Source organism: Mus pahari, chromosome 3 (genome assembly GCF_900095145.1).
Source record: "Mus pahari chromosome 3, PAHARI_EIJ_v1.1, whole genome shotgun sequence".
NCBI classification, from domain to species: Eukaryota; Metazoa; Chordata; class Mammalia; order Rodentia; family Muridae; genus Mus; species Mus pahari.
In genome coordinates this window covers 53,434,922-53,445,299 of record NC_034592.1, presented here as the reverse complement: position 1 = coordinate 53,445,299, position 10,378 = coordinate 53,434,922, and positions in this window count along the sequence as shown.

Below are 10,378 nucleotides of genomic sequence, written 5' to 3'. Positions count from 1 at the left end.
TTGTCTGCATATTTCCTTAAATCAGTAAAAGCATGCTAATTAAAGCCCCTGCTTTCACATATTTCATAGTCCTATCATTTTAACCTGCGACAACCCAGCAGCTTAGAGGCTCTAGTGGGTTCAGATGGGAGAACTGCTAAGGTTCTAAGTAGCTGGGTTTTTTTATTAGATATTTTCTTTATTTACATTTCAAATGCTATCCCGAAAGTTCCCTATACCCTTCCCTAGTCCTGCTCCCCTACCCACCCACTCTCAATTTTTGGCCCTGGTGTTCCCCTGTACTGGGGCATATAAACTTTGTGAGACCTAGGGGCCTCTCTTCCCAATGATGGCCGACTAGGCCATCTTCTGCTACATATGCAGCTAGAGACACTTTGCTGCCTGTAGCAACTGAATGATGGGTGTTGTTGTTGTTGTTGTTGTTGTTGTTATTTATTTATTTTGCTTTTTTGAAAACTGAAAAACAATAGTCAAGGTCTTATGGTGGCTACATTTCAACAAACATACGAAGGACTTATAAAAAAAAGAAAAGCAGAAGTTCAAGAAAACAGGCTGGCTACCAAAACGAGTTAAATACTGTTTCATATAGATAACTCAGATGCCTTAAAATGTCAAGTGTTGAAGTCATTACATATAGCCATAATCTGTGACAACTCAGCCAGCATTTAAAACTCATTTCTGAGATAGCTTCTCCCAAATTGAAGCCCGAGGGCATGTGAAATCTCCAATCTATCATTTTGTAAATAGTCTTAGCTGAAGCAAAACTGACCAGTCTGCTCCTCAGACTCCCAGTGGGGCACAGTCTACTCTAAAGTTTCCATCGGTACATTTTACTGAATTTCATGCTACCATTTTTCATTTGCCTACTGGTCGCAAGTCTCTCTTCCTTTGAAATCACAGTTACTTTGAAAACATTAGCACTTGCAAAAACATTCCCCCAGTATGAATGTCAGAGAAACAGACAAAAGTCAAACATTTTAACATTTTAAAACACTGTGAGCATGAAAATTATTCCTTCTGCTAGCATTTTCAATGAACACAGGGGTTATAAACTAGGATCTTGGATGAAGTTTCAGCATATTTTAATTCAATGAAAGATAAGCTAAATTATTTTCATTTTATAAAAATTAAACTCTATATAACATAATGTATACTTAATGAAGATATACAGACTATTGGATTGAGTTCTTTATTTTTTTAATATGCAAGTGAAAGACAGCTAATATTTTCACCAGCTGAATATAATGTTGGCTTTCATCTTCTAGTAAACTGAATATGGACAATATATTCCATATTAAATATTGTTGGCACTTCTTCTCTGAGTGTGACTGTGGAACCCATTATTAGCAGTACAATGCTAACACAGAACAGTTAGTGAATCTCAGTTAACAGCTAGGTGTGACACAAAAATGAGTATGCATACTCTATCTCCTATGTGGAGATGGATGGCAGGGGATAAAGGTTGATGGGTATGATCAATGCATGACTTAAGCATGTGTTATAGAAATAGTATAGTCAATCTCATTGATTAGTGCAATTAATATGCATTGTATGACTATGACTACAACTACAACTACTACTACTACCAATACAATAGCAAAGGCTTGTGTTTGAAGTTGTTCCAAACAGCCAGAATCATGAGTAATGTATGTATACTTGTTTATAGACAGAGAGAAAGTGTGTCAGAAAGACAGAAAGACAGAGACAGAGGGACAGAGAGACACACACACACACAGGAAGAAATACACATGGAGAAAGAAACTAGAGAAAGAAACCGTCCAACTGAAGTTAGTTTAAAACTTCAAATACAGCTTCCCACAGGTATTCCATTAGTCTTAGTTTTTGCTAATAAGCCAGGAATCTGGACAGCAGCCAGCAGGCTGGAAGAGCAGTGGGGCTCTCATCGACATTATAGTGCTCTAGAGGAAAGAAATGAGAACCAGGAGCTCCAAGAGCCAGAAGTTCATGCCAACATTATGGGGTTGGGTGAGCGTGGTAAACAGAACCAAGAATAACATTCCAGGTTTTGCACTAATGATTCATGTTTATTTTCATGTATTTTTGTTTGTTTGTTTTGTTTTTCCTTTTGCTCTTGTTGACATGGTTTTTTTTGTTTTGTTTGTTTATTTGTAAATGAGAACTTTAAGACTGCAATCAGAATGAACTAAAAAAAAAAAAAAAAACTGACTAAAGACTCTTCTGCTGAAGTAAGACAGTGCTCATGGAGAGATAACCAGAGCTCCACCCACCAAGTAGAAGGTTTCAACCATTTCACCGCCTGGAGGAAACCGCTTTCCTTTCTGCCTGTAGAGGAAATAGTGAATCTTGTTAGAAAGAAAACAACATCCCCCAGAACCACTGTGAATTGTCCAATAGAACGAACAGTGTTGTACAAGATGTGACAGGAGTACAAAGTACCAGAAAAAGGAAACAAGAGATAATGTAGACAAAGAACTGGCCTATTTATTTGAATGATGTAAGTATGATGTCAGTAGCTCTCTCAATTAAATATTCAAGAAAACTTGGACAAATATACATAACTCAAGTGGAGATTCTAGAACATCTGACCCTGTGCCGAGTGGAGCCCTTATGACTGTGGTGATTAGCACAGTGCATGGAGAATCCTGTTTAGTAGTTCCTTCTGTGCGTGAGAAGATAAGAACAGCATAGTAACAAGACTGAAAAATCAAGGTAAACTTTAAACTAGATTAGGGACGTGAAGGAAAATTACTTGAAAAAGATGGCCAGGACGCTTGAGGTTGGCCTACAATGGAAATACATGCGAAACAAAAGAGAAGGCTCTTCAGTATACAGACAGAACGTGCTTATCAACCAAGAGTTCAACAAAAGGGTCCATTACGCACCAGTGAAAGTGAAGGAAACTTATTCCCTAATCCTGTTCAGTATCCCCAGTGTTTATAAATACGTTGGCATCAAAGCAGAGCAAAGAATGCTGTCAGAGTCAGAGACTCGCAAATATTATGAAAGCAAAATGATAACTATTTTATGAAAACAATACTATGTTGAATATTTTATCAAAGTAGTGGCTAGAGGTACATTTGCATATATTAAAGTATGATATTCTTGAATTCTCCATAATTTATCCAAATTTTATGGTAGAATAGCATTCAATGCGGCTGATAAGCTTAAAATAAAAAGCACTGTTGTATAAGTTACAATATCAATTTTACTTGTTCTAACAAGTTATATTAAATGACAAACAAATATAATTTAATTAAATAGATTATGAGTCTATAGCAGACATCATAGTTGATGGTAAAATTGTGAAACCCATTTCAGAAGAGTAGGAATGAGCTAAGGTGTTTGTTGGTACATATGTAATATACTCGGCTGGTGATTCCAGCCAGTGTTCTAAGGATGGAAAAGGTGAATGGGTACTGAAAAAAAATAAGTTTTTAATACATATGCAATAATATTTTGAAAATATAAAATGTATATATCTGAAATTTTAGAAAATATCATTTTTTAGATATGTACATTTTATTTTGCTAGCATTGGTGAATATAACCACAATAAACATATTTATAACTAAATCTCATTCTAGAAATCAAAGTATTTAACTTCACCCATTAAGACACCTTTGCATTAGTATATTCTTTTTTTTCACCTTTTTTATTAGATATTCTTTATTTACATTTCAAAAGCTATCCCAAAAGTTCCCTATACCCTTCCCTGACCCTGCTTCCCTACTCACCTACTCCTACTACTTGGCCCTGGCATTCCCCTGTACTGGGACTTCGAATACCCAAGAAAATATCATTTTCTTGATACATAAAACATACAAGTTAATATGCTATGTAGTCAAAATTTATAAGGATTAGATCATAATTTAAATAATTATTAATACCTGAAAATATGCTACTGATGTTAAAGTTGCTCAGTAAGAACAAATGGTGATAAATTATGTTTTCTTTTGAAAAATAGTATTTTTTAAAAAAGAAATATTTATTATTATTTTTGACATAGTCTTATAATTTAATTTATATTTGTACCATGAAAAAAAAAGCATGAGTAAGCACATGGGAGTTTTGTCTGTTAAAGACAGTTTAAAGATATTTGATATTTATAACCATAAGAAATCAATTAAATTGCTAGAACTAATATTCAGTCATGATTATATGACTGCTAAGCTTGTAATTTATGCAAGATAATTTAATATCTTACTTATGTTAGCGGATAGTCATCATATCATACTGGGACTGTTTGCCATCTTTTTATGACATTTTATAGTATATGGTTTTGTTTTAATTATCTAGGATTAGTAAAGTTAGGGTATACTTAAAAACTATTAAACTAAACTAAAACAAAACAATAACCAACCAACCAACCAACCAACCAACCAACCAACCAACCAACCAGATGAAAAACCAAACCCAAGTACCATCATGAAGAATTTCAAGTATTTCAGGGCACAAGTACACTGCCTTATTGTGCTCTGAGGCACTGAGAATATTTAGGATAGTTCAGAACCCTTTTGACAGAGCCAGATAAACACTTGAAAGGGAGATCAACACAAGCATCCATCTTGGTGATGGCTACTGCCAGCGTTTTATTTTATTTTTTAAATTTTTTTATTATTTTCTTCATTTACATTTCAAATACTATCCCCAAAGCCCCCTATACCCTCTGCCCCCCTGTTCCCCAACCCACCTACTCCCACTTCCTGGCCCTGGCATTTTCCTGTACTGGCGCATATGATCTTCACAAAACCTCTCCTCCCATTGATGGCCGACTAGGCCATCTTCAGCTACATATGCAACTAGAGACACAGCTCTGACTGCGGGGGTACTGGTTAGTTCATATTTTTGTTCCTCCTGTAGGACTAGGACTGCAGACCCCTTTAGCTCCTTGGGTACTTTCTCTAGCTCCTNCATTGGGGGCCCTGTGTTCCATCCAATAGATGACTGTGAGCATCCACTTCTGTACTTGCCAGGCACTGGCAGAGTCTCATAAGAGAGAGCTATATCAGGGTCCTGTACTGTTAGTGCCTGGCACCTGAGAGCTTGCTCTTTAAAGTAGAATAGTTAGCATATGTGGGCTACTAATATTTTATATTTATGAGTAATTTTTTTGTCCTTCGTAACCATATAAAAACATTACTTAGAATAATAATGCACTTATACATTCATGGGTAAGGAATTTGCAATGTTCCAGAGCACTACACACCTGTACATTTATGCATATTACTTGTGTATCCTTTACATTCAGAATTTTAAATAAGACTCCCATAAGAGCCTTATTTAATCTAATCTCAAGGCAACTAGTCACTGAAAAATTGATAGGTTTCTTTAATAGAGTGTAGAGTATACACAAAAACTGCTAAATAAATGAAGAAATAGTTTAATAAGTAAATATACAAACAGAAGAACATTAGAGGGCTTTATGAACAAGGAAATTAGACGAATGAAAACAACATCTAGTTCCTTAAAGATATTGCATTTGTGAACTATAGTATGAGTTTACAAAGAGCTGAAAAACCGAAGCACATGCTTTTAAGGCACAGTCTTACTTCGAATTAAACTCTTAGAAGGGAATACAAATAGCTACTGTAAGTGTATCTACATCTTAACGCATTCATAAAAGTGACATTTTTTTTTCAAGTGGGGAAAGTAATAATTTCAGGGATTCATAGCCCTGGGTATACATAACTCCTTTCATGATATATTTTTTTACACAGTCTTATTAATAAAACAGCAAGTATATGGAATTCTTTTTAAAATTAATATTGCTTTAATTAACAGAACTAAAATAGTTTTGAGTGCACTGCCTCTTAACAGTGAAGGCAAACACCTCCAGGTCTAGTAGTTTCCATGCTAAAGATCTTAACCCTACCAAGCTAATTGAATGTATGTGACACTTACTTCATTGCCTTGTTCATTTTCTTTTTTAATGAATACATAGTTCCTGACATCCACTCTGTCCCAGAAATCAGATTTGTAACAAAAAGCTGAACGCCTATTGTATCTTTTTTTTATTAGATATTTTCTTCATTTACATTTCAAATAATACCCTGAAAGTCCCCTATACCCTCCCCCTGACCCTGCTCCCCAACCCACCCAATCCTGCTTCCTGACCCTGGCATTCCCCTGTTCTAGGGCATAAGATCTTCTCAAGACCAAGGGCCTCTCCTCCCATTGATGGCCTTCTAAATTCTGTACCGTTGACAGGATGCTATCCATTCCTTGAACTCTCTGCTGTCACCTGTTTCTTCTGTTGACCTTTATCATTCATGCTATTTTCTGGGTCATTTCCTTATAATCAGAGTGTACACCTTGATATGAAAGTATGATTTATTTTCAGTAAGTTGCCTCTTAGACATTCTTAATATGTTGACTTTAATTCAGTCCTACAGAAAGATTTTAAAGTGTTCTTTATACCTTCTTTTTAATATTATTTATAATTCTTTCAGTGCTTAACCTAAATAGACTTCCGCTGATCCCTTGGCCATGCGTTTATTCATTTAGCAAACACTTATTCAGCATCTACAGTGCCCTTGGAACTATACGGTGAGAACCTGAATTTTAAAAATGAAAATAAAATCCTTTCTTCCAGATGCTCACATCGAAGATCAAAGCAAGCAGACAATTGTGTACATTGTGACCTCAGGGGATGGATTAAAGTTTTGTGTGTTGTAAGGATCCAGGAAAGAGGAAGGGAAGCAGGAAGAAATGGTTTCCCAGTAGAAATAAACACTAAGGTAAATGTTAAATTATCAGTAAATGTTAGACACCGATGAGAATGGTTCCTCAAGTCTCTGCTGGCATTAAAATATTCTCAGACATTTCTTGTATGTGACATTGACTGATACCCTCAAAAATCACCCCCAAGGACTCACCTCTGTGCTCCCATGAAGGGCACACCGCTCTCACCTTGTCCAAAGTCCCATCCAAACCCCCGTGGACCACTTATGATGATTTATCACTGTGGGATGCAGGACTCCCCCAGTTCACATTTTCTTTACTCATAGTTGGCCTGGTAGATACTTGCATAGGTGCATCTTTCTTTCAAATCTTTTTTTCCCTATCCATCTTTATACTTCAAACTTCATATAATAAAGCAACTGGTATATTAAATTTTTCTTCTTAAGTATGTTGTGATTATTGTATGCATATATCTCTTTTATGACTGACTCGTTGGCCCGATTCTTGAAAACCTGAACTAACAAAATGAACATGGAGAGTGAGACCAAGAAAATTGGTTTGAATATTGCCCGATTCATTGTCTAGAAATTTAAAAGGATGAACGCACATTAAGTAAGATGCTTACAGGTGGCTAAGGATATAAGAGATTTTTATAGAAAGCAAAGGGCTAGGTTGTGAGAACCATAAGCTTTCCATGGGGTAGTTTGCAGTTTCCTTCTTTCCTTCACTAACTAACTAACGAATGAATGAACGACCTTACTTACTTACTTACTTACTTACTTACTTACTTACTTACTTACTTACTTACTTAATTTTAGTCCTTTTTTGCCAGAGTGTGTCTTTGATGCCCTGGAAGATGTTGAACATGACAAGATCCTGAAGCATCAGAATGCTATTAAACATTCTTTTTTTTTTTTTTTTTTTTTTTTGTAGTTTGAGTTAGGAACTGTGCTATGCTAGACACTGTAGGTCCTTTTTGCACAAAGGAAAAGGTGCATTTCTCAAAGCTTGCTCCTGTCTGCCTTTCCATAGACTGAATTAAATCTATCGTCCTGTGTGACTGAGAGAAGTAGTATATTGTATACCCAAGTGACTTGAGTGCTTCATTACTGAAAGGAGAAAAGAAAGTGATTCTACAGTTGAACTTTCAACATAGGGAAACTATATGATCATTAGTTAAGGATTTATTCAGTTTAAGGTACCTTTTTTAAGGGACTAGAGCTTCATATTATTTTATTTTATTTTATTAGATATTATATTTATATTTCGAATGTTGTCCCTTTTCCTAATATCCCTCCCAAAGCCCTCTCCCCTTATCTCCTCCCCCCCCCCCCCTCCCCACCCCCCCCCCCAACCCCCCCCCCCCATTCCCCCCCCCCCCCCCCCGCTGCTCACCAACCCATCTAATCCCCCCTCTGGGTCCTGGCATTCGCCTACACTGGTTCATAGGTTTTTCACATGACCAAAGGCCTCTCCTCCCATGGATGATCGACAAGGCCTGCATATGTAGCTTGAGTCCATGTGTCCCAACATGTGTACTTTTTGGTTGCTGGTTTAGTCCCTGGGAGCTCTGGGGGAACTGGTTAGTTCATAATGTTGTTGGATTCTGATGTTATTTGGAAACATTAGAAAATGTATTCCTTTCAATGCACTCATAGAGTCAGTCCCTTCTGTTATGGACAGTTGAGATGTCTGTGTCTAACTGAAATATACTAGAGGGATTAATAACAGTGTTAGAGCAGTTGAGCATGTTGGGTTAGATGTAATGCTAGGCTAACGCATCCAAGAGAGACTTTCATTCCACAGGACTTTATATAGAGTACAGCAGTCTGGAAGGCCATGAGAATGACCTTGGGAGATCTGCTAGCACCACCATAGAGTTTCGGGATGGCTTTACTGTGCAGGTTAGGGGTGATGCCCAAGGGGGAGTCACAGAAATGAATCACTGACTTAATGGAGAGAGAACCCCTCTCTCTCAGTCACCAAAAGTGGGTGCCACAGATAGCACTCTAATTGTACCAGACTGCAATTAACTGTGATGAATTAGAAAGGCAGAGAGATATTTGGGGGATGGGAGGCTTAGTCCATATAGTTCAATAATTGGAGAAATTCTATAGAGAAGAGAATATTTGTAACAAACCCAGCAAGCAGCTAAAATAGAAGTTGCTGACTGTAACCCCCCCCCCCCAAAAAAAAAAGTTAGGAGAACAAAAGTAAAGAGATTAATCACTTCAAGTCATCTATTTTTGTTTGTTTGTTTGGTTTTGGTTTTGGTTTTTCGAGACAGGGTTTCTCTGTGTAGCCCTGGCTGTCCTGGAACTCACTTTGTAGACCAGGATGGCCTTGAACTCAGAAATCCGCCTGCTTCTGCCTCCCGAGTGCTGGGATTAAAGGCGTGCACCACCATGCCTGGCTTTTAAGTAATCTATTTATATGCTGCCCAGTTTTTGCTTAAATATATTCTTTTACATATAAAATAACTTATTAAATAAAGAATGGCTGTCTCCATAGGTGGAATTATCCTGCTATAATATAGTAAGTATATATTTTATACCGCCAATTCTTTTTCCAAACGGAACTATAGAATCGTCCTTCCACACTGGAGAAAAGGCAATACTTAGGCATTTGAAGGACTGCTAGATAGAATGCCTGAATTTCAGTTGTCAAGGATACTCAAAGATATCCCCTAAGAATGTGCTATTAAGGCCCCTGCCTGCCAACTCCTTTGAAAGCATGCCCAACAGTACTAAGCTGCACTCCATACCCTGTGCTACATTTCTTGCACCACAACTATGCCTGTTTTTCCTGAGGTTTGCAAGCACCAGGGACCCTAGACAGGTGCCTAGCATAACTGTCAAGGGAGGGGCTTCATACAGACCTAAAGGAAACAGATGCTAAGGCCAACAGCCAAACATTAGGAGTAGCTTGAAAAATCCCATGGAAGATGGGGAGGAAGGAATGAAGGAGCCAGAGAGGTCAAAGATACCACAAGAAAACCTACAGAATCAACTTACATAGGTCCATAGGGACCCCAGAGACTGAACCACCAAACAGAGAGCATGCATGGGATGGACTTAGACCCCTGCACATGTGTAACACTTGTGCATCTTGATCTTCCTAGCAGGGGCAGGAATGGTATCTGATTCTGTTGCCTGCTTGTCTAGCCACAATAGAAGAACTCGATCCCGTGGTTCCGTTATTTTCTTCTTTCCATTTCATGTCTAACTATGGCTGCACCCTAAATGGGGAAGAGGGAGCCGAGGCGCGTTCCACAGTCCATAACTTCCCTTTCACACTAGACGGGAAAGGATTCAATCAACGGCCAGAACAGGTGGGTCAGCAGGAACAAGAGAGTGTAGGGTTGGGGTACATGGAAAGGGTAGCAGGGGGGTAGGAGTATGAGGGTGGGTGGTAGGGGGTGGAGAAGTTGGGTCAGTGTTACATCTCTTTGAAAATAGCTCTCTTTGAAAATAGTCACAGTTTGTGCCCATTCACATTATTTGAGGTAGGTCAAGGGCTGTATATACGAGCCCTGGAAAATGGGGAGAGATCCTTCTTAGGATGAATCTTAGTTTCATTGGCTAAGGCTTAAGGTTCTGGGGATGCCTCATTTGCTTGGAGAGGCATTCCAGGAAGTTGAACCTGTAACTTTGCCAAGGATTACATGACATCCCTCAGATAGAAGACTGGAGTCAGGTTCCTCAGATCAGGCAGAG